The sequence below is a fragment of the Camelus bactrianus genome, chromosome 20 (assembly GCF_048773025.1).
Source record: "Camelus bactrianus isolate YW-2024 breed Bactrian camel chromosome 20, ASM4877302v1, whole genome shotgun sequence".
Classification (NCBI taxonomy): Eukaryota; Metazoa; Chordata; class Mammalia; order Artiodactyla; family Camelidae; genus Camelus; species Camelus bactrianus.
The window spans coordinates 36,813,765-36,838,579 of NC_133558.1; the positions used below are offsets into that span (position 1 = coordinate 36,813,765).

General features: G+C 43.4%; 1 long non-coding RNA gene across 1 annotated transcript; it reads left to right on the forward strand.

Annotated features, from left to right (window-relative positions):
• Positions 1-371: 371 nt before the first annotated feature.
• Positions 372-24,696, forward strand: LOC141574155 (uncharacterized). The gene is made up of 4 exons (XR_012500830.1): positions 372-696; positions 4,831-4,952; positions 15,670-15,808; positions 24,483-24,696. It is a non-coding gene; the product is annotated as an uncharacterized LOC141574155 (long non-coding RNA).
• The last annotated feature ends 119 nt before the right edge of the window (positions 24,697-24,815 follow it).

Here is a 24,815-nt window from a genome sequence, read left to right on the forward strand (position 1 = left end):
TCCCTTCTCTCGTGACACTAAGTCCACCGCTTTGGGGAGCATAATTCAAATTATTGCAAATCGAATCTCTTCTTAAGGTGAGTGAAGAAATCCATCCATCAGCAGATTCTTTCCTACTGCACTCCGGAGACTAATTTTTTCTGTGAATATGGATTCCCTTTTCAAGTAAGCAGTCACACATCCACTCTCGCGTGACTATCCCCTTAGTCTCGCAGTGAAGTCCGCAAATCTCGCGAGATTTGCCCTTCATTTCGCGAGACAAAGCCCACTGTGTCTGGGTCACGGCTGAGGGAGATTAACGTAGATGGAAGGCTGTTCGGTGATGCGGAGTAGAGACCTGGGCTTGAGGGAGGCAATGGAGGCTGGGAATGGAGCGTTCCCCGAAGGCTGCCAGTGTTTCTCCGGTTTCTCTCTCTCTTCATCTCACCCCCGTCATGACCTCGTGTGCCCGGCAGGCGGAGGCTGAGTCCCACATCAGCTCTGGTCTCAGCTCCTCTCGGGCTGCAGACTGAGGTGCTGCCTTGTCCCTCAGCAGGGAAAGGCGGGGAGACAGCATTGCCTGCTGCCCGGGGTGCAGCATTGCCTGTTCACCCCGGTGTGTCCCGGGGGCGGCTGGGCGTGCTTGCAAACGTCATCAGGAAGGAGCTGGAACAGATTTTCTGCCAGTTCGACTCAAAGCTCGAGGCAGCTGATGAGGTGAGACACCTGATTTCTTTTAGAAACTGAGAGCATAGCCCCAGCGCACACCAGCCCCTGGCGCCACTTGTTTGTTGGGAAAGACTTCCCAGGGCCTGGAGTCTTCCATAACATTCAGAAAAGTGGCCAGTGGCGACCTCTTGGAGAAAAGGAAGGCCAGAGGCCTGGCAGCCCCCCACGGTCCTCCCCGCTGGGGATGGGCACGTGTCTCTCTGATTGAGGGACCTCCCTGTGCCCTCAGTGGGAACCATTCTGGGAAAAGCCTTCCCATCCTTCTAGGAATGGGGGTTCTGGGAATAGGAATCACACAGGACAGGGCTGTTGTAAAGAGTAAGCATCTCCCTGCCCGGGATAAAGACTCACTGTGCTCTCAGGGTTTGGAGACGTGAAGTACCACCTGGGCATGAATCACCAGCGAATCAACCATGTGACCTACTGGAACGTCACCCTGTCGCTGGTGGTGAACCCTTCCCACCTCGAGGCCTCCGATCCCGTGGGGACGGGCAAGACCAAAGCTGAGCAGTTTTATTGTGGGGACTCTGAGGGGACTGGCCAGGGGCAGCCCTGACACCAAAAGACCCAGGACAGACTCAGGGCCCCAGGCACATCTCAGACCTCACGTTTCTGGAATTTAACGAAATATTCTGAACGGACTTTGCAAGAGCAGCAGTAGTGAGACAGTCCTGCTTACAGATGTGCTTTCTCACAAGCTGTGACCACCAGAGCTAGTGGTTTGTTAGCTAGTGCATTGTTACTACACCAGTGGAGAAGCCAGTCTTGCAAAGTAGCAGGATGGACAAAGAGGCATTGTCACTGAACAGGAAGAGAGTCTAGAGGAAGAGGGGTGAGCCTGAAGGAGGAATTACAAAACTGACAGATATGAGGGAGACATGGTTGAGTCAGTATCAGGGCGGCACCGTTTAGAGATGGAGAGCAGCTGGAGATCTGGGTGGCCCTGGGACCAGCATTTTCCAGGTGTGTGATGGTGAATGCTTAATGCGTTTAGCCAGCCTGCTTGTGCGTGGAAATCCTCCGTGGGCCGTTAATTGTTGTCATCGGTCATTGTTGAATCTCAAGATAGACATCTATCTGTAACAAACTGTATAGTTCTCACTAACGATAACCTCAAAGCCGAGCAATCAGAAAAAACAGGTTTTTTTGCAGTGTCTGCATGTGCATTCGTGGGAGGCGTCACCACCCTGCTCCCAAGCATCTGTCCTTCCTAGAACAGCCATATGTGAGGAGCTAGTGGAACATACACAGTGTGATGAAAAGCTGCAAGTTAACTGGTAAAGAACTTCAGAAGGGGGATGTATAGGTGTGAATTAGAAGGTGGAATAATCTCTCATCCATAGAGCAGGGAGCTGTCATATGTAATGGAAAAAATAGCAGGATTTGGGTAGATAGAAAGGGAAGAACATTCTCGAGATGAAAGATGGGGCAAAGATGGATGTGGGCTGGGGAGGTGCTCGGGGCAGAGCAGGGAGGAGGTGGGTGGGGTACAGCCTGGCCCAGGGATGCCCTGGAGGGAGCTCAGACTTTTTAGAGGCAGAACCAACTATTCATTTACCAGGTTCTGTCACTGAAGACACTGCAAGTCTGTTACTTCTGTGCTTGCAGAGTTAGAAGGTAACAGGATCTGGGTGGAGGTGGCATTTGGGACAGGAAGTGGTTCCTCCACTACAGAGAGACTGTGGCCCTTGGGGAGGATGTCAGGACAGGAGAGTTACTTCCATGGGCTTGGAGACCTGGACGGTGCCACAGAAACTCCAAGTAGGCAGAAAGGGTCCTCCCCTGCAGACCCCGGGACCACCGATGACACAGTGGCAGGGGAGGGATGAGGAGGAGTCCAGCATCTGTGACCAGTGCCTCCAGCATTTCCACTGTCCTTGGCTTGGACACTTGCTTGGGCATTTAGGGCAGAGTAGGGAAATGAGATTTCAGAGAACTTTGTGTGACATCCGTATTCACAACTTACAGACAAAAAGCCCCTCGATCATCACTTGCTCAGAATGCTGGATACATCCTAGAAAGGAATAAAATAACTAGAGAAAAGCCAGGAGGATGTCTTACGTTTCAAATAATCACACCAACCAGTCCTGTGAGGCCAGGAGAGGCTGGTTAGCCCATTGTGGTCGCCAGGGAACAGCCCTGTCCACAGTGTGCCCTTGGCAGTGCAGAGAGCCCCATCCTTCAAGGCCCTCAGCCCCACCCCTCTACCTGAGCTGCTCCAACCCTTGCCTGTGCTCAGCAGGAGGTCCAGACCCCACCAGTCCTTCACACCTCCTCTCCTAGAGACCTTCCCAAAACCCCTGGGCAATTACCTGAGTTCTGTTAAATCCCGAATTCAGGGAGTGGGCATCCTTGTTACATAACCTTCAGCGTTTCAGAAAAACTATGTAATTTCTATAAAGGTGGCCAAGGTTGTTCCATTACGTTGTGCAAGGCTAAGCCTGACCCCATTTGGCCCAGGGCTGACGTGGCCGTGGGGGCATTTGTGTGCGAAAGCAGGGCCACAGGGCGGGCAGCCTACCAGGGTCCAGACGGGCCACTGGGCCACTGCCAGACATGTGTGATTTCAGCAGCCAGCACCACACTGAGGGGACACAAGGGACAGCGTGAAGCCTGGCAAGGGGCACAGTGCAGCTTCACAGCGAGGGGATACTAGCCCCAAAGATAGTACAAAGAAGGCTCTGCAGAGAAGAGACACATCCTGGTGGTCAGGAAGACATGGCCTGGCAAAGCTGCCCTCCTCTGAGGTCCCTGTGCAAATGCAACACTCGTGTCCACCATCCACCTGTCCTCGAGAGCATCCCTGCATCCACCAAGGCAGGACGCATGGGGTTCTATTAGGAAAGAATCTAGATTTTGTCCCTGAAAAGCTGAGAACACACAGCAAGAGGGCATCAAGAAGTCGGGGTGGCAGGGACGTGGGGCCCCAGCCAGTGGGTGATGTACCGAGGGCCATGGGAACAGAGCGTCTCACGGTGTAGGAGGTGTTTATAAATGTGGAAGGAGGAAGGCTTAGGAAAAGGATTGGGATTGGAGGTGTGGTAGTTACACAGTATGTACCCAGAGACTTAAAAACATCTGTGTACATGAGCTAGTTCTGTGCTGAACGGGCCTAGAAGGGCAGATATGCTGGTAGCAATGAGCCCACAGATAAGTCTTCAGTATCGTCCTCTCCTGAAGGAGCCGGGCTCCTTAGGGAAACGTCTGACTCTGGGGCTGGGCAGGAGCCGTGCAGCATGAAATCTTCTTATGCCAGAAAGCAGGGAGGCCCCCGTGAATCACGGGGCCTGTCCAGACGGCACGGGGCTCCCACGCCGTATCTGGGACAATGTGAGCATCAACGTAACTTCTAGTCACTTACAACCTGTTGAATAAAACTTGAGTGCATATTAATACAAAGAAAGAAAAGGCAGGAAGACAAGACTCTTGCAGAACGCCAGTGCATAAGGGAGTGACACCTGGTGGTACCCGTGAGGTGCTCCTGAGGCTGCCCGGCTGGGGCGTGCTGAGGAACAAGGTGTAAAGGTTCTCCTCGTTCTCGTTACCAGGGAGAAATGGTCAGTTTAAAGGGAGAAACAGAGACAGCTGCCTGTCCAGGTGATCCAGGTTAACGTCCTCCAGTCCACGCGGAGCAGGCCAGCCCTGGTGTCTCCTGGTGTGGAGGGCGCTCTTCCTGGGTCTGGTCACAAAGGACCATGGAAGGCCTGGGTCTGTCCGGGGCGTGGAGATGGGAGAATTGAGGCGCTGCCCCAGGTGGGAGGGGCTGAAGAGCCGTGGCCCTGACCGCACACCCCACGTGGGGTCTGGGCTGGACAGGGTCCCGCCCAGCGTTGCTTCCCTGACGAGAGGGTCGTCAGGGTGGATTCAGGGCGGTGGGCATTGGCTGTGCGGCGGGAGCTGGAGCGGCGGTGGGGGTGCAGGCCTGGAGCGGGCTCACTGGGCTACTCACAAGTTGGGGGGGCCTGGAGGGCTTTGTGTGTTCCTGCCGTTTTCTTCCTCAGTTTGAAATTATCTCAGAATATTTCATTTTTTGAAAAGCAGACTGTGACTTAATCTCCAGCATGCCATGTGGACCTGGTGATCAGGACTGTTGGATTTGGGGTCTCCTTTGTGTATCTGCAGGTGGTGCCCAGCCTTCCGCACTGGGTGCGGCATTTGCCAGCCAGGGCGTCATCTACGAGACCTTCCCCCTGAGCGACCTGCCATCCTGCAAGACTCGCATCCACGCCGTCGTCAACAACCAGGTAACCCGGGCTCTGGGCGGGCTCCGGGGTCTTGCAGCAGAGGGGCCACAGCGCCAAGTAGACTGTCCTGAGGCTTCTCTGCTCACATCTGTCATACTTAGCATGACACATTGTTATTTAGATGCTTGTTTGTCGATTAATAGCTTGGACAACACAGGAAACTTTTCTCTTAAGTGGAGAGATTTTAAATACACTATTTAAGATCATGTTATTTTAGAAATGTTCACAAGGATATAGATAGCTCTTCTTTTTTAAGACACCAGGATTCTACATACACAGTTTTATATCCATTTCTTACTTACCATAGCATTATTTCATGTCATATAGTTTTAAAATATTGAGGGGGGGCAGGTAATTAGGTATTTATTCATTTATATGGAGGTACTGGGGATTGAACCCAGGACCTCATGCATGCTAACCACAAGCTCTACCTCTGACCTATATTCTTCCCCCCCTTAAAATATTTCAGTGGAAATATCCATTATAGGTTATTTCATAAAATAAGATACTGCTGTATTGTTAGACTTTTAAGATTCTCATTTTTCACTGTTTTAAATAATGTGTGATGAACATTCTTGTATTTCTGCTCAACTCAAACATTTTACTGTTACATGTGTTATTTCCTGTGCCGCGTATCCAAAGGTGCATCTCAGCAACTCTGAATTTTCATGTAGCGGATACTCGAGTGCCTTTAAGTACAAGCACCGCGTTAGGCAGAGAAAGGGTGTGTTCCCTGCCATCACAGAGCTTGCAGTTCAGTGCGACGGGCCAGGCCTACCAGGTATTGGGTTAGGAAGCAGGTGTTTCTCTGAGGATTTAACCTTTAAGTGGAAACTCAAGGTCAAACAGGGAAGAGCTGGGGAGCAGAGGAGCAAGTCAGGGAAGGGGTCCTCTGTCCAAGGGAGGGGGCGAGGCCATCACACCTGAAATTTGTTTTTTGCAAGAGAAAGCAGCCATCGACCAGCTTCTGCAAGGGCCCCAAGGAAAGAGGATCTTATATCCGATGCGTTGAGAGGCCATGGGAGGAACGAAGCAAGGAAGTGACCAGAGACTGCTTGTTTGTAACAATGGTTTGTTGCTACATGCAGAGGAGCTAAATGAAGACAAAGAAATAGTTGCAGCTGTCCTAGCAAAGAATAGAAAGGAAGAAGGGAAATTTTAAATGTGAAAGTAAACATGGTGGTCAGTACGTAGGAAATGCCAAAGAGCTCAAAATGTACAAGGCCTGACACAAAAAGGGGCGAAGAACACTGAGTATAAATAGAACACACAACATGATAACAGCTGCTGTTCATGGAGGGCCTGCTCTATTCCAGACACTGAATTAGGCCCCGCACATACATTCACTTAATGTTACCATGCAGTCGGTGCTGTCATTCCCTGTTTACACGAGAGAATGGAGCAGAGAGAGTGAAAAACTTGCTTGAAAGTCGGTATTTGATCTGGTTTCTTTCATAGAACAGTACTAGGAAGAATTTTGGAAAAATGTCAAGGAAAGAGGAAAGTCTAAAAAACAAACAAGGATGGGGAATATAAGTCAGTGTTAGAGTGCATGCTTAGCATGCGCGAGGTCCTGGGTTCAACCCCCAGTCTCTCCACTTAAAAAAAAAAATTCAAACGAAAAAATACGCCATCACTGAACTGTGTTTTTAAACAGATTACCAAGAACAGAGCATGCTTCCTACTTTTGGGTAGGCGCTGAAGTGCTAATAGGAATGGTCTTCAATCCGGAAAAAGTGCAGCAAGAATCATTCAGAGACATTGGAAGCCTAAGACACAGGGGTGTTGTTTGTTTTGTTTGTTTGTTTTTTTCAGAAAAAAATGTTTCCATGGGAGGACCTACTTGGTAATCTCTTACAAATCCTGGCAAGTAGAAGTGCCAAAGACTTTAAAATTTTGGTTTAAAGGAATAAAAAGGGCAGGTTCTAGTCCCTGGGAAAAGACCTGTATAGATTCCCAGCTTAGAGGAGGGACGTGTCCCTGTTGTGGAGTGCCACCCAGGCCCTTGGTTAACTCCTTTACTACACCTTTCTCCTTTATTACGTATTTCTAGGCATGTGGCCCAGAAATATGATATGGACAGTGGTGTAGCCACGTGGCTTCTTACCTAATTCAGCAAGCCCACTCGGAAAGCTCTGCTTCGTGGGTTGGTGGAAGCCACACGTGGTTCTCCCTGCCGCCCTGACAGGTTCAGTGCTTTATCAGTGACAGGTGGAGGCACAGACAGAGTGGTGTTTGTAGCTGGCCCAGAGCTTAGGAGAAGAGCTCCTTGAACTCAGAATCAGGATTCAAAGTTTTGAAGGCTGAGGCACAAACAGCAAGGATTAAGCCGAGAGACAAATATTAAATCAAACATTAAATTTGTATTAGCTTTTTAATTGTTATAATTTACATAAGGTACCATTCTTTTTTTTTAATTGAAGTGTAGTCAGTTACAAGGTGTCAATTTCTGGCATACACCATTACGTCCCAGTCATGCATATATATACGTAGATTCATTTTCATATTTTTTCATTAAAGGTTATAGCACTGGATTCACCCATTTTGATGTGTCATTCTCTTAGTTTTGACAAATTCGGGCAATCTGTGACTGTCATCAGGATATGAATTGAATCACTCCAGGAAGCACTCCTGTTGTAGCCCAGCCCCAGGCAAGCGCTCTGATTTTGCACTTTCCAGAACGGCTTTATTCGACATTGACCTTTTGAGTCTAGCTGCCTTCCTTCAGTGTAACCCACCCGACATTCGTCCGTGGGCTTGTGTGTGTGTTCCTTGTGATTGCTGTGTAGTGTTCGGTGGTGTGGTTGTGCCATAGTTTGCTTATCCATTCATCTGTTGAAGGGAATTTGGATTGTTTCCAGCTTTTGGCAATTATGATTAAAGCTACTGTAAACACTCACATACTGATTTGGGTGTGGACATCAGTTTTTCTTACTCTTTGTAAATACCTAGGAGTGGAATTACTGGGGTATATAATCAGTGTGAAATATATCTCACGTGGCGTACTCTGTGTTTCCCTGAAGGAAATTGTGGGCTGTGGGTTTTTCGCTTTCTTGATACTGCCTTTTGAAGCACAAAAGTCGGGGGTTTATTTTGGTTTCGTTTTTACTTCTGTGTTTTCCTCCAAGAGTTTATGGTTTTAGTTCTTCCATGGATGATCCATTTTGAGTTAACTTTTGTGTGTGATGCAGGGAAGGGGCCCAGCTTCATTCTGTTGCACCTGGATACCAATTGTCCCTGCATCTGTTATGGAAAAGACAGATCTTTTTCCCCCCAAATTGACTTGGCCTCATTTAGTTTCTTGAATGTGTAGATTTGTATCTTTTGACAAATTGGGGGAATGTTCAGGCACCATTTCTTTTTTTTTTTCTTTTTTTCATTTTTCTTTTTAACCACGTTCACTCCTTTTTCCTGTCTCCTCACCCCCCACGCCTGGCAGCCATCAGTCTGTTTTCAGTGTCTATGACTTTGGGGTTTGTTTTGTTTTATTTTCAATTCCACATGTAAATGAAATCATACAGTATTTTCTCTGTCTGACTTATTTCACTAAGCCTAATGCTCTCAAGTTCCAACCATGTTGTCACAAATGAGAGAATTTCCTTATTTTTTTATGGATGGATAATATTCCATTGTAAATATATATATATATATATATATATATATATATATATATATATATATATATATATATGTATGTGTATATATATACCACATTTTCTTTATCCATTCATCAATTGTGGACACTTAGGTTAACCTGTTTCCATGTCTTGACCACTGTGAATAATGCCGCAGTGAACATAGGAGTGCAGACATCCTTTTGAGATAGTGATTTTGTTTTCCTTCCAATAAATACCCAGAAGTAGAAATCCTGGACTATATGATATTTTTATCTTTAATTTTTTGAGGAACCTCCACACTGTCTTCCCTAGGGGCTGCACCAGTTTGCATTCCCACCAACAGTGCAGTTCCCTTGTCTCCACATCCTCCTCAACACTTGTTGTCTCCTGTCTTTTTGATCATAGGCGTCCTAACAGGTGTGAGGTCACAGCTCACTGTGGCTTTGATTTGCATTTCCCTGACAATTAGTGATGTTGAGGACCTTTCCATGTACCTGCTGGCTATCTGTGTCTTCTTTAGAAAAATGTATGTTCAGATTCTCTGCTCATTTTTCAATTTTTTTCTATTGAGTTGTATGAGGTATTTACATATTTTACATATTAGTGCTTTATCAGATACATGATTTGCAGATGTTTTCTCCCATCCGGTAGGTTGCCTTTTCATTTTGTTGATGGTATCCTTTGCTGTGCAGAAGTTTTTTAGTTTGTTGTAATCTTAGTATCTGCAAATCTCGAACTCCCAATTCATCCCTTCCCATACCCCTTCTCCACTGGTAACCATAGGTTTGTTTTCTATGTCTGTGAGTCTGTTTCTGTTTTGTAAGTTCATTTGTGTCTTTTCTCTAAGATTCCACATATAAGTGGTATCATATGAATACCATACTGTTTTGATTATGATACAGCTTTGTAATATAGTTTGAAATCAGGAGGTGGGATGCCTCCAGCTTTGTTTTTCTTTCTCGAGGGTGCTTTGGCTGTTGGAGGTCTTGGGTGGCTCCATACAAATTTTAGGACTATTTGTTCTATTTCTGTGAAAAATGCCATGGGAATTCTGGTCAGGATTGCATCGAATCTGTTGATTGCCTTGAGTAGTATTGACATTTTAACAGTATTAATTTTGCCAATCCATGAACACAGAATACCTTTCCATTTATTTGTGTCATCTTCAGTTTTTTTAATCAAAATATTATAATTTTCAGTGTACGTATCCTTCACCTCTTTGGTTAAAATTTATTCTTACAGACATTATTTGTTCAGCCATAACTTCTCTTTCCTTTTAGGACTCTGTAACAGAAATGTTAGATATTTTATTACAGCCCCACATTTCCTGAAACTTTGTTCATACTTGTTTAATTTGGGGGGGGTGGTAATTAGGTTTGTTTATTTATTTATTTAAAGGAGCTGCTGGGGATTGAACCCAGGACCTCCTGCATACTGAGCACTGAGCATGCACTCTACTTCTGAGCCATTCCCTCCCCCCATTCATGTTTTTTAGATTCGGTGATTTCTATTCTATCTTTAAGTTCGCTGAGTCTTTTCTTTCTTCTCTCCACTCTTCTGTAGAGCACTTCCAGTCAGGGTTTGTTTGTTTGTTTTTTCTATGTTTTTTTATTTTTCAGTTCAAAAATTTCCATTTGGTTCTTCTAATATCTTCTATATTATTCTGAGTTCTCATTTTTTCATGTGTTTCAGGCATGTTCATAACTTTTATTGAAATACTTTATGATTCTACTTTGAGTCGTTCTCAGATAATTCTAAAATCTGTCATCTCAGTGTCAACTTCTAAATGATTGCTTTTTTTCTCATTCAGGCTGAGATTTTTCTGGTTGTTGGTACAAGTGATTTTTGAATGAACCTGGACATTTTGGGCATGAGACTCAGAATCTTCTGTTACAACAGGTGTCCTATGGACATCTCAGGTGAGGGTGGGAGTCCAGGTTCCCCACCCTAGGTCTGTTGATACGAGTTGATACTGGGGGGGTGGGGGTAGGGTGAGACAAGGGTGCTTTCTTACCACTCCCTGCATGACCTCCACTGACACCAGGGATGGGGTGGGTACCTAATTACCATCAGCCTAGGCTCCCCCTGGGCCCTGCTGGGATGGGTGGGGTGGACCACAGTGTGTCCTGTGGGGTTGGCTGTAGCCAAATGATTATCACATACAAGTCTGGACTGCTCAGCAGCCTGTCCCTGGTCCTCTTGTCAGAGAGAGCCACTCTCCTTGGAACTGCTCCCGGTCTGTGCCTGTTGGCATTTCTGTGTTGCCCACTCCTCCAGAGCTAACTCTGGGATATATGAGGAAGAAGAGAGCCCCAGGAACTATCACGGTCATTCCTCGGGGCCTGAGTTCCCTGGCTGATCTGCCTCCTTCCCTCTGCCTTCCGAGTTTATGTTTGTTTTGTGTATATAAGGCCCTGGGGTTTTAATTGTACTGAGCAGGAGAAATAGGGAAAAGTTCGTCTACTCCATCTTCCAGAAGTGGTAGTCCCTACGAGAACTTTTTCTTAAGTGTAAATTCCTTTTCTTTAGTAAATATAAGACTAACCAGCTTATCTGATTCTTCCAGAGGGGGCTCTGTTAGTTTCTGTCTTGCATGGAATTTGTTCATTTCACCGAAGTTGTGCAGTTTGTGGGCGTGATGTTTACAGTGTTCTCTTACTAGGGTCCGCTGTGGTAGCCCTTTTCTGACTCTTGATGCTGGTAATTTGTGTCTTTTTTATTCTCCATTAAATAGATGTTTTGTTGTTTTCAAAGGAGCAGATGTGGTTTCATTGCGTTTTCCCTACTGTTTTCCTGTTTTCTATTTTGTTGATTTTTGCTCTTTGTTATTCCTTTCCTTCTACTTGCTTTGGGTTTAATTTTGTCTTCTCTTTGTAATTTCTTAGATCATTGATTTGAAACTTTCCTTTTGGCAACATAAACATTTAATAATGTTTCGATTTAAGAATCTCATTACGCAAATACAGTACAGGTAAGCCTTTGGTTTGTCAAACTTCTTGTGATAGAAAGTCAAGCATTTTGATTGACTGTGAGATCGTGTCCAGAGTGTCTTAGGGTGGCATGATGTCTGGAAAATTACCCTACAAGGAATGACTCAGGAAGATATGTAGCCTAGGAGATAGAAGACTCCTAGAAGCATGAGAGCTGTTTTCAAATAAATGAATGAGTCACCTAGCAAGGAATGTGACGGGCGGAGTCTGCAGCCATGGGTAGCAATTACCAAGAAGCAGATTTCAGTTGGGTAAAAAGAACTTGCAACAATCAGACCTGTTCCATCCGGGGACCAGCTGCGGGAGTGAAGCAGACAAGACTTCCAACAGGATAAACTAAGGCAGTGTGGTATCAGCCTAAGGACAAACATATACATCAATGGAACATTTATGACCAATCAATTTTTGACAAATTTGCCAGTTACTCAACAGGGAAACGACAGCATCTTGAATCTTGCTGACCGCTGCACAACACTTACTCAGAATAGATCATAGACCTGCCTGAACATAAAAGCTAGAAAATATGAAAACTTACAGGCCTGCATTGTCCAGTATAGTAGCCACTAGACACATGTGGCTCTTCAAATATAGATAAATTCAAATTAAATTAAAAATTCAGTTCCTCAGCTTCCCTAGCTACATTTCAAATGCCAATATCCATGTGTGGCTACTGGCTACAGATATAGAAGTTTTCCATCACTGCAGAATTTCTGTTGGATGATGCTATCCCAGTAGAAAAGAAAGGAAAAAAAATCTATAAGATCTTAGGGTAGGCAAAGATTTTTCAGATAAAACACAAAGCACACAGACTATGTTAAAAAAAAATAGAAAAATTGTACTTCATCAAATTTTTAAAGTTTTACTCTTTGAAAGACTATATTAAGAAAATTGAATGCAAGCCACAGACTTGAAGAAAATATTTGCAATATATAACAAAGGACTTGTATTCAGAAAATACAGTTGTTTATAAAGTTAAGAGTATGCTTACAGTCTAATCCAGTAGCTCTACTCCTGCTACCCAAGAGAAATGGAAACATCTCTATACAGACTTGTAAATGAGTGTTCACTGCGGTGGTGTTCAGTGTTGTTCTGCACTGGAAATAACCCAGCTTCCTCTAAACAGGTGAATGAATTATCAAAATGATACAGAGTCATACAAAGGAATACTATTCACCAACAAAAAAAAGGAATAAACTATTGGTAGACACAACATCCTGAATGAATCTCAGAAACATTATACAGAATGAAAGAAGCCAGGAACAAAAGACTAGATAGTGTATGACTCCATTTATATGGCACCCTGGAAGAGAAGATTCTAATCTGTAGTGATTAGCAAATTAGGGGTTACTACAGCTGGATGAGGGGTCAATTATCTGGAGAAAGGCACAAGAAAATGTTATGAGGCCATGAAATTATTCCATAGCTTAATTGTGGTGATGGTTTCACAGTCACATACATTTGTCAAAACCTATCAAAATATATACTTAAAAATGGATGATGCATTTTATTGTGTGTAAATTATACCTCAGTTAAATTTTTTTAAGTTAGCCTATTTACTGAATATATACAGTAAACAAAGTCAAGCTTTAGCTTATATTTTGGACTTTAGGAAGAAAAGGAGAGAAAGAGAAAGACGAGATAGGAAACTAGAATACAGGGGGAAGGGTACATAGCTCAGTAGTAGAGGGCGTGCTTAGCATGCATGAGGTCCTGGATTCAATCCCCAGTACCTCCATTAAATAATAAGTAAATAAATAAACCTAATTACCCCCCCAAAAAAATAAAGTAAAAACAATTAAAAATAGAATACAGATCAATTTCAGGCAGTTTTGAAATTGTGAAATGAGGAGAGAGGGAAATAGTCATTTTGATTTGTTTATTTTTATTTGAAGGATCTTTTGTGTATCAGAAATACAACCATTACAATTATGTTTGCCTTCAGAATTTTCTTCCCACTGAGGAACGTTCTGTACAGATTTCATTTCATAAGCATTTATACAGATTTTCATATAAATACATATATTTGGGAAAAGATGTTTCTTTGCCAGTTTCCAATGCAGAAATTAGATAATAACAGGCATAAAAAGTTATGTGGTTGAATACTTCTCTTTAATTTCCATGCCAAAAGACCAGAATCTCTTAATATTCAACAAGCTCTTATAATTTCATCAGCGGTTAGTCTTGTGGAATGCTGTGTTTGGCACCAGAAAACCACATCATTCCACTGACAATTAGATAATGTGGTCATGTCCTTAGAAAGCACCAATATTAAATGAAACATCAGAAAAATGAAACTGTGAATTATGACTTTCCTTAGCACCATAAGTATTTTTTTCCTGTTATCTACTCCCCTACTTTTTACCCAAACTGACAAATTTTCTACCTCGTGTTCAACGTTTTCAAGGCATTTAATTAGCCTGAAATGTTTAAACTTTTTCAAAGCCCTATTTTCCTACTTACTGGAAGACAGTATGGGATCTGGGGATTTTAACCAAGACATCACATAGTGCTTTTTGTTTTTCACAAATTTTTAAATGGAAAAAATATGTTTTGAGTACATGATTTCTTATCTAGATATGGCAAGTTTCAGTCAAAGAATAAAAACCAGTTTCCCCAGAATCACTGAAGAAAGTGAGAATTTTTACTGATTTCCAAGGAGTTATTTAATGAATGAATTTCATGAGGATGAAATAGGAAAATTAGTTGCAGTTATCAGCCACAATGAGGTTTGAGTCCACGCAATGTTCATCAAGTCAGATGGATTTATTCAGGAGAAAAATGTTATCACCTCCTCCAGGAAGCAAAGGAACTGAGCAGCATTGCCCGTTGGCACTGCAAGCAATGAGCACAGAAGCCACAGCCTGGATTGCATGCAGCCTGTCTAGTTAGTGTTAAAAAAGAGCCGTTCCCTTGTTGGCTGCGGTAATGGAGGTACCGCTAATGGTGATGATGGCATTAAAGCAGCAAGGGCCAAAAAGAGGAATTCTGCTTTACACGTTTACAGTTACTCAATGGTAGGATATTCCTATGAAGAAGCTTCTTTAATTCTGTTACACAGAGGACTAGAGGAGGAGTTAGGATCAAAATTTGAGATGAGATCTGCCAATTGTCTGTATGGGTCAAACTTGTCCTGATAACCTTGGGATTAGTCACAAATGACGCAATGGTAGCTAGCCTGGGACATCCAGTGGTAACCATAGTAACGGCTCACCTCCACCAGGTATCCACCATAGGTTGGGCACTTGTTCTGTACTTTTAAATTAATTTTCGCATCTTAACACAGTCCCGCATTGGTATTATTGCCATTCTCTTGCCAAAGATGATTCATCTGTGTTCCAGGTCCCCTTTTAAGAATATTACTCTACTCACCAACATCCTAGGTTTGTAGGCACCACCATTACCCTCCCTTATATGATCTTCATACTAACAAATATGATTCAAAAATAATTTCAAATCAAGCCTTGGTAAGAGGTACATATTTTCAAACACTGCATGAAGCTGGCCCTTAAGTTCAGACTCATTGTGGGGGAGGTTGGTAGAAGAGGCCTGGGTGTTGACAAAGAACAATTACAAAATTGCAAAACAGGGTTAAAAACAAAAAGGCTATCATGACGGAATGCATAGGACATTAGGGGAACACTTGGGAGAGATCCCCAAATTGAGCTGGGATAGTCACTGTGAAGGAATCCTGCAAAGGATGGGAAAACAGCAAGCAAGGTCTTCAGCTGAGCTAGATAAATTGTAAGGCCGTGAAACAGTCCGCTAGATGAACACAGCCATGGAATGATGAGATGGCCTCCGGTCACCAACTAAACATTGCATTGCAACGTGGGCGATAGAGAGAGAGAAAGAGCACGTTTTAGTCACAATCAGATTGAAAACATGAGCTTTGGAGCCTGACAGATGTGGGCTTGAATCTTGGATTCATCCTGTCTAATCATATGAAGCTCAGTGTTTTCATTTTTCAAATGAAAATAATATTACCTCCGCCCAAGGAATCTGTAAATACCAAAGGGGGCACGTTTTCAAAGACATGAAATCAGTAATTCGATTACTGCTATTACTAACGTCTCTCTTCTGACTTCCTAATGTAACTGTCCTCCTTGACAGAACTCATGAATTCTACGCTCCCTACGCTCCCAGTTCCGAGGACTCTGGAACCTGTCTGGGGCCACTGACACTTCCTGGAGACAGAACAGCATTTATCTTCCACTCTCTGAGTGTTCCTGAGACAGCAGTCATCTCTTCCGTGAGCTAACGCTTCTAAAATTTTCACGAGTTTGCCTTAAAATGAACAATAGAATCATAGTATAATGCAGCATAAAACCAGTAAGAGCCACCTATCTTTTTCCCCCCTTTTCCTACATGGATACCATTTATTCCTATGAAGGCTTCAAAAGATCTTCCCCACTTCCCATTTCTTGAGATGATCATGTGACTTTTGACTTTTCTTTTGTTGATCGATTTGCATGTATGTTGAACCATCCTTGTGTCCCTGGGATGAATACAACTTGATTGTGCTGTATGATCTTTTTTGTATGTTGTTGGATTCAGTTTGCTAATATTTTGTTGAGAATTTTCTGCCTTTATGTTCATCAAAGTTAATGGCCTGTAATTTTCTTTTTTGGTAGTGTCTTTGTCTGGTTTTGGTATCAGGGTGATGGTGGCCTCATAGAATGAGTCTAGGAGTATTCCCTCCTCTTAAATCTTTTGGAAGAGTTTGAGAAGGGTCGGTATGAGTTTGCATGTTTGGTAGGATTCCCCAGTGAAGCCATCTGGTCCTTTGCAGGGAGGTTTGTTTGTTTGTTTTTTTCTGTTTTGTTTTGTTTTTTACTGATTCTATTTCACTTCTAATGGTTGGTCTATTCCAATCATCTGTTTCTTCTTGATTCAGTTTTGGTGAACCCCATTTCTTGATAAGGTGAGAAGGAGTACTTGTCAGTAAAACGAAAGCCGGACTAGCTGGCAACACTTATAAAAAGGAAAAGTAAATTTTCTTAAGTGGAGTTAAATATTTTATTATCCAAGGGACCCCTGTACAGGTAGATTAGAAATAAAGACTGTTTCTGAAATCTTAAAAGAAAATAAATTCTGAAAATATCTGTTGACTTTTAACATTCTTTCCTTTTATCCTCAACAAACACCTTTCTTAACCACAGACTTCCTGTTTCTTCTGCATTATTTATTTGCATACATAAAAAGCTAATTTGCAATAACATTTTGTATCTAAAAATGATGTTAACTCCCACGATTTGTGAGAAAAGCAGTCCTTTAACAGTGTACTCCACTCCTTACCCTTCTCTAGTCTCCCCGTTTTTTTGTTTGTTTATTTTTTTTAAACTGAGATTCTATTTCCCTGGGCCCATAATTGTAGAAATAAAACACAGGGAAATATCAACTACACTTCATCTCTTCACTTATGTGACAGAGGCTCTTCCTTTGAATACAGGTGAGGCCACCACTGTGATGAACGCCTTCCTCCGTGGCAGTGCGACTCCAGCTCCATCACCCCTAGTCTGTGTCCTCACTGGTTCCTTTCTGACCTGTGCCTGCAGTAGATTTTCCCAGTCCCCCATGCCTCGCCCACGTTGCCTCGAGGATGTGCTCTCCTCCTCACCAAACAAGCTGCCCTCTGCCCTTTTGCCTGTCAGTTGTGAAAGGACCAAACAGCCCTTTTTCCAAAGCACTGAGCAATCCTCAAAGGCTCAGCTGTCCAGTGAATTCTTTCTAGTACCAAAGTTTGAGTCTTGTGAAAAGGAAATACATTTCCAACAGTATTTCTGAAATGACTTCAAATACTCCTGACTTTCTTAGTGTTTTATCATTTTATTCCCTTGTCATTTATAAGAAATTCTTAAATACATTTCTTTCCAGGATCTCTGGATCTGGAAATACTTATTTTCTTATATTGCAGAGAAAGAAGTTTCTTATATTGCAGGGGTGGGATAACCACTGTTCAATAAATGAAGCAAGGAGGCCATTAGACCAAGTAGCTTCAGTGCCTTAAAGGCACCCCTCTCCCAAGCAAACCAACACCTAAGCCTGAAACTCCTCAAAGTTAAGGAATTGACACCTAAGGATAGCCAATCACAAACAGCCACAAGGCTTTCCCAGGGAGGTGGCTTCAGCGAAAGCCAATCAAATCATTTCCTTGCTTTGCTCCCACCTCTTCTCGGTAAAAGTTTGTCCAGGTTCCATACGTGGAGTCCTACTAGCCACTTACAGTTTGTTGCTGTTGTGTTAAGATTAACCTCTGCTCAAGAAAATGCTTAACATTTTTACTGTGTCTCAGTTTACCTTTTAATGCCACAAATGACTGACTTGTGAGTTAAACATGGTTGCCTAAGCTCCTCCCCTTTCTAATAATTTTTTTTCTCTTTTTTGGGGGGGTGGAGGGGTAATTAGGTTTATTTATTTTTAACGGAGGTACTGGGGATTGAGCCTGGTGTGTGCTAAGCATGTGCTCTACCACTGAGCCATACCCTCCCCCCTTAATAATTCTTAAGGAAAGTTCAGAACTTAAATTTGTTGAGGCTTCTTTTGTGCCTGAGTGTGTGGTCTATCCTAGAGAACGTTCCATGAGCCCTTGAAAAGAATGTATATTCTGTTTTGGGGGGATGTAATGTCCTAAAAATACCATTTCAGTCCAACTGTTTGTGTCATTTAGTATTTCTGTTGCCTTATTAATTTTCTGTCTGGAAGACCTGTCCAGTGATGTTAGCGAGGTGTTAAAGTCTCCCTCTGTTAGTGTTCCCATCAATTTCTTCCTTTGTGTCTGTTAGTATTTGGTTTCTATATTTAGGTGCTCCTATATTGGGTGCACGTATGTTAACAGGTGTAAACGCCTCATCTTGTATTGCTGCTTTGATCGTTATGTAGTGTCCTTCTTTATCTCTCTTTATGGCCTTTGTTTTAAAGTCTATTTTGTCTGATACGAGTATTACGACGCTTGCTTTCCTGTCATTTACATTTGCATGAAATAGATCTTTTTCCATCCTCTATCAATCTGTGTAAAGTGGGTCTCTTGTAGGAAGCATCTTGTAGACTCTTGTTTTATTATCCAGTCTGCCATTCTGTGTCTTTTGATTGGAGGATTTAGTCTATTGAAATTTACGGTAATTATTGATAGATGCGTGTTTATTGCCATTTTGAACTTTGTTTTCTGGTTGATTTGGTATTTCTCCTTTGATCCTTTCTTTTCCTTTTTGTTTTACTTTGTGGTTTGATAATTTTCTTTTGTATTAGCTTGGTTTCTTTTTGGTTTTGTGACTCTTTTGTATGCTTTTGATTTGTGGTTACCCTGTTTTTCAAGTATGTTAAACCATTACTATATCTGTTTGCTTTAGACTGGTAGTCATGTAGGCTCAAACACATCCTGAAAAGAACGAAAAAAAAAAAAAGGAAGAAGAAAAAAAATCAGTATTTCCTTGGTCCCCTCTCCCAACTTTTATGGTTTTAATGTCCTTTTTTACATCTTCATGTTTATTCTCTTGCATTTCATTGTAGTTTTAACATTTCCAAGTGCAGTTTTCTCCTTTCTATAGCTTCCTGCTTTTTTCCTATTTAGAGTAGACCTTTTAATATTTCTTTTAGGGTGGGTTTAGTGTTGCTGATTTATTTTAGTGTTTGCTTGTATGTGAAATTCTTTCTCTCTCCTTCTATTCTGAAGGATAGTCTTGCCAGTTAGAGTATCCTAGATTGCAGCTTTTTCTCGTTTAGGACTTTGAGTATATCTTGCCACTCCATTCCAGCCAGCAATGTTTGTGTAGAGAAATCAGCTGAAAGCCTTATGGGGGTTTCCTAGTAACTAACTCTTTGTTTTTCTCTTGCTGCCTTTAGAATCCTTTCTTTATATTCAACTTTGGCCATCTTAATTATAATATGTCTTGGTGTAGGTCTGTTTGGATTCTTCTTGTTTGAGACCCTCTGTGCCTCCTGTACTGGGATATGTTTTCTTCTTTAGCTTTGGAAAGTTTTCAGTCATGATTTCTTCATATACCTTTTCTATCCCCTTTTGTTTTTCTTCTCCTTCTGGGATCCCTATTGTGCGTAGGTTGGCACGCTTTATATTATTCCATAGGTCCCTTATACTGCTTTCATTGATTTTTACTTGCTTTCTTGCTTTTCTGTCTCCTCTTCTGCTTGGGTGACTTCTTATGCTGTCTTCTAAGTCACTTATTCGTTCCTCTGCATTATCTAGGCTGCTTTTGACTGCCTTTAGTTTGGCTCTTGTATCAGCCATTTAGTCGCTGTTTTTAATTGGCTCCTCTTTATAGTTTCTATTCCTTTTTTAAAAAATATTCATAGTCTCTCTTATCTCCTTCAGTGCTTTTATCACCCCCTTTTGGAAGTCATGATCTAGTACACTGTCTAGGTCTGCCTCATTTTTCATTCTTTCAGGGGACTTCTCTTGTTCTTTTAATTGACAGTGGTTCCTCTGCTTCTTTATTTTACTTATATTTCTCTGACTCTATGGATTTAGGAGTATCAATTATTTACTGTGGTCTTGAAGGGCTGTTTTTTATTTTAAGTGGGAGCATTCCTCTGTAGACTGAGTGTCTAATAATTTCGTCACGAGGGCTGTTTTTATATGGATGGTTGACACATCTTTCTTCCATGTACATTGGCTGCCATCCCTTTGATTGGGGGTGTGATTGGTGTTGTGGTGATCAGATCCTGCCCTGATTGTTGTTGAGCATGGCCTCCTTTATTGTTCTGTGGTTGTCAGAGCCCTGACAGGGGCCGGTCTGCTCCCTGTTGTTGGAATAGAGGCTGGTGGCCCTGTGTCTGAGCTGCACTGTGTGGTAGGCCGGGTTAGAGTGCTTCAGCTGGGAAGGAGAGTTGCTAAGTTTACCTCCACAGGAGACGTCCACTGGGCAGTGCCCTCTGTGGTGCTCTCTGTCACTTGTTACATAGGCTTACAAAGTACTCTTTGTTGACACTGCCCTTGTCCCTGCCTTAGTCATGGGAATGTCAGTGACCTGCTCTGGTGTCCCCCAGGTTCTGCACCTGCAGAGCGACCAGTGCAGGTCCGCTGATGTCCGGCATTAGGACCCACCACAGGGAGCATGCTGTCACACACAGGGATGCACGGCACACCACAGGGTCAGTGCAGACTCCAGCCCTGCTGTGCACGGGCAGGTACACAGGCCTGTTGTGAATGCCGTGCCTGCCCCTGCCGTGGGCCAGAGCTCCGCCTGTGGCTTGTTCATCTTAGTGGTGCGGGTGCACAAAGGTGCCAACGGAGCAAATCCGCTCCCTCTGCCTGGGGCTGTGAACAGATCTCAGTCCTGCTGGGGAGGTTGTGGGCCACCTGGATGTGGATTCAGGTTTCAGCCTCACCTCCTCCCGGGATCGGGCACCAGCTGCTGCACTGGCTGTGGCCGAGCCCTGCCCCTCTTCCCGTGAGAGCACACCAACAACGGAGCCAAGCAGACCAAGCAGCAATGGCACGGCTGCATCATGCCCCTCCCCGCCACGCGCCTCAGCAGTGGCACTTTTTTACAGGGCCCCAGGCTGTTCTGTTCCGCACGCCCCCCAGCCAGAGCTCACAGCGCCCTCCAGTCCCCTGAGGCTCCTCTGTGCAGTGAGCCCAGCACTATCCCTAGGTTCGTCACCTATCCCCAGCAGCCAGCCCCGGCTTGTCCCTGCCAGCTCACGTCTAGGGCTGGGGAGCCCAGGGGCCCTCTGCCGATTTCTCCTAGTTATGTCCGCCAAGTGGCCGCTGTTTTCCCCTCTAAGCCCTGGAAGCGCCACTTCTGTCCCCGCTGACCTCCCGGCTGGAGAGGGGCATCCCAGCCTGCGGGCACTTTTCCTTCTTTGCCACTCCCTCCCCACAGAACAGGTCCCACACCAATTTCATTTTTCTTTTTTTCTTTTTTTTTTCCTCCTACTGCGTTTTGTAAGGAATCTTCTTGTATTTCGAAGTAGAAGATGTTCTGCCAAAGCTCAGTAGGTGTTCTGTGCGAATGGATGGATCTGTAGATGTAACTCTCGGTGTACTCGTGGGAGGGGGTGAGCTGTGCATCCTTCTGTTCTGCCATCTTGGCACTCCCCCTCTGCGTAGCTTTTAAGATAAAGTTTTGTTAAAACAAATTCTTCGCAGCTCAGTTAACTAAAAGCTCAGTTTACATCTGATCTTTTCAAACAACAGACTCTTGAGTTTCCCTATTTCCCCTTATGCCCCATGGCCCTCAAAGATAAGCTCTTAATATTTTAGACACAGAGCTGCTGATTTGTTGTGTTGACAGTTTACACAGTGTACTGTACTATGTACAAGGACGTGTGGTGTAGCTGTTCACTGTAATCTCTAGCTTTCTGCTTCCCCCAGCACAGCCAGATCCTAACTGAGGAATAGCAGGCGTGAGCTTGAACCTCTCCCTTGACAATACAGTCATCAATCTGAACATTCATTAGATAAACTAAATCATACCAAGATAAAGAAGTTAGACAAGACATCAAAATATAAACAACTCCATTCACTGTGGCTTAGGTGTTGCATTTATAAAAACTTTGTGATTTTTTTGTCTTCTTTGGAATGAGTAAGTTTTAAGGAAATAAATCTAACCCTACTTACAAAACTGAGAAAATGTTCGGGCTAAATATACATAGTGGTAGTTGATATGATTAATGGAATGAGACCAAGCTACTGTAGGTGGTTCATGGGTACAGCCGTGTATAGGTGTACTTTGCTGCCCTCTACTGGGCACCAAAGGACGGTCCTCAGTTCCATCTCAATGGAAAATCTCTCCATGATGGAAATTAGATAATTATCTGGTAAAGTTCAAAGAACCAGGAATAAAATACAGTTGATATAACTACAGCTAGTAAAATAAAATACAGACCAAATACCCCAAGACTGTAAACCCCAAGGGTTTGCTGATTTTTTTCCCCCTAAATTGTTCCCACTTGACATTCTAGACCAAGATGAGGAAAATCTGGGCAAGAGAGCCTTTACTGAAATGTTACCCTGAAGGCTGAGAGTTCCACTCTGAATGGCAGTGATCCAGATTAGCTTTATCAGGATTAGCTACACTAATATAACATGTTTTGAATGAGTTTTTAAATATTTCATCTCAAAATTTGCTAAGCCCACATTTTCTGTGTGGCTCTGGTAAATTCCAGGTTATTCTGGAATTACTCCATGGATTAATTTTTTTGTTTTACCTCATTTAATTTTCATAATCCGAATCCTTATTCTTAGGTACATAGTATTTATATCCCCCCATATGATAAAGGAAGAAATTTAAGTTCAATGAGGTAAATAGATTTTCTGAAGACTCATCCTATGAAAAGTGGGACTCGAACCTATGCTGCCTCACTACAGACGCCATGTCCTTGTAACTACACCAGAAGTCCTTGCATGGAACGTGCTGATACACCACTCCGGTGCAAAATATACTTGCAGGAGAAAATCATTCACCTGCTCATTCTTAAAAAAAAAAATCGGTGTATTATGAGTTAATCTCAAATTCGTCCAAGGCAAAAATACATTAAGACATAACATACCATGATAAATTACTGAAACATTTCATCTTGAGATGCCAACTTTAAAAGCAGATACTGAAAGTAAATACGGTTTGTATTCCCTAGGTTTTGTCCTAAGAATTCTCCAGGATTTTCTAATCCCCCAGCCTTTGCTCATTTTCATTCCCTCAGCATGACTTGGTGATCTGCTAATGCTTCCTCACCTTTCAGTTTATAATTGTTTTAGGGAGGCTTTCCCGACCCTCCTCTGCTTAACTTGGGCTTGGACTGCCACACAAAACACTGTAGACAGAGAGGCTTTAACAGCAGAAGTGTATTTGCTCTCAGTTCCTGAGGCAGGAAGTACTGAGATCAGGGTGGGCTGCCTTCCTGGCTCTCGGGCGGGCAGTTGCCTTATCATTGCATGCTCACATGGCCCTCCCTCCCACAGGTGCAAGTGAAGAGAGAGGGAGATTTCCCTCTTCCTCCTTTTATAAGGCCACCAGTCCTATTGGATTAGTACCCTATTCTCATGCCCTCATTTAACCTGAATCGCCGCCTAAAAGCCCCATCTCCAAACACAGTCACATGGGAGCTAGGGCTTCAACATAAGAATTTGGGAGGGACACAGTTCAGTCCAGAGCATCATCCCATACGTTTCTCTAGCACTTTTTCCTTCCTTAGAACAAATGTATTGGAATCACCTGTTCACCTACCTGTGCCTCATCAGACAGGAGTGCCCTCGGGCCAGACCAGGTAACTGTCACCACTGTTCCCTGGCTCAGTCCCTGCCAGAGCTGGTGGGGTGAATACAGAGCAGAACGAAGCTTCTGTTCTGCTCCCTCAGCAGGTCTCACAGGTTGTAAAAGTAATCAGCAGTAATTCAGCTGTTGGATGAACTTGAAAAATGGGGTTTCCAGTTGCATATCGAGCTTACAGTTTAATGTAATTCCATATTTATTTTGGTTGCATGGTAACAAGAAAAGGTTGATGTAAGTAGTTGCAATTGAAATTGTAGTATCTAACATTTACTGAGCACTTCTAATGCCCAAGTCACTTTTCTAAGTGTATGTTTACATCCTTTATTTCTTACAACCCTATGAAGTATGTACTGTTGTGTTGAATACATGAGGAAATTAAGGTACAGGGAAATTTAGGAATTTGTCCAAAGTCACGTGGTAAATACCTGTGATCGAAATAACACCTCAACTGGTTCTGGAGCCATTCTGCTTAACCATCATGCTCCATCACCTCCCAAATGGTAACAGTTTTTCAGATGTGTAAGAATTTGCCTTGCAATCTCAGAGTACTCTTCAGTTACAGAGAAATGTTTCATCTGAGATACACGCAATGACAATCCGACGGCAAAAAGTAATGCACTGTGAGCTTCCTGTGTGTTAAGAGTATACGATCAAATGTATTTCAATGTGTTAAAAAAAAAAATGCTGTCATTCCAGGGGGAGTAGGATCATCAGGCTGTGAAGCAGGTGCCTGGGCTTTGCTGGAGACAGAACATCAAAACAAGTTTTCAGTTGAGTCAGCTGCCGAACGTCGTGGCTGAAGCTCCTTCCACGGTCCTCACCAGTGTCGTGAAAGGACACGTCAGTTAAGCTAAGCTCGGATCACCAGCCATCCCTGGGCCAGGAAGCAGGTCCTGCACCTGCCCAGGTGAGTAGCACACCCAGTGAATTTCTAAGTTCTTACCGGTGATTTCAAAATAGGGTAAATAACTTACCATATCCATGGAATAAATGGCCGTGTGATATGAATAACATACTCAACCATCAGTT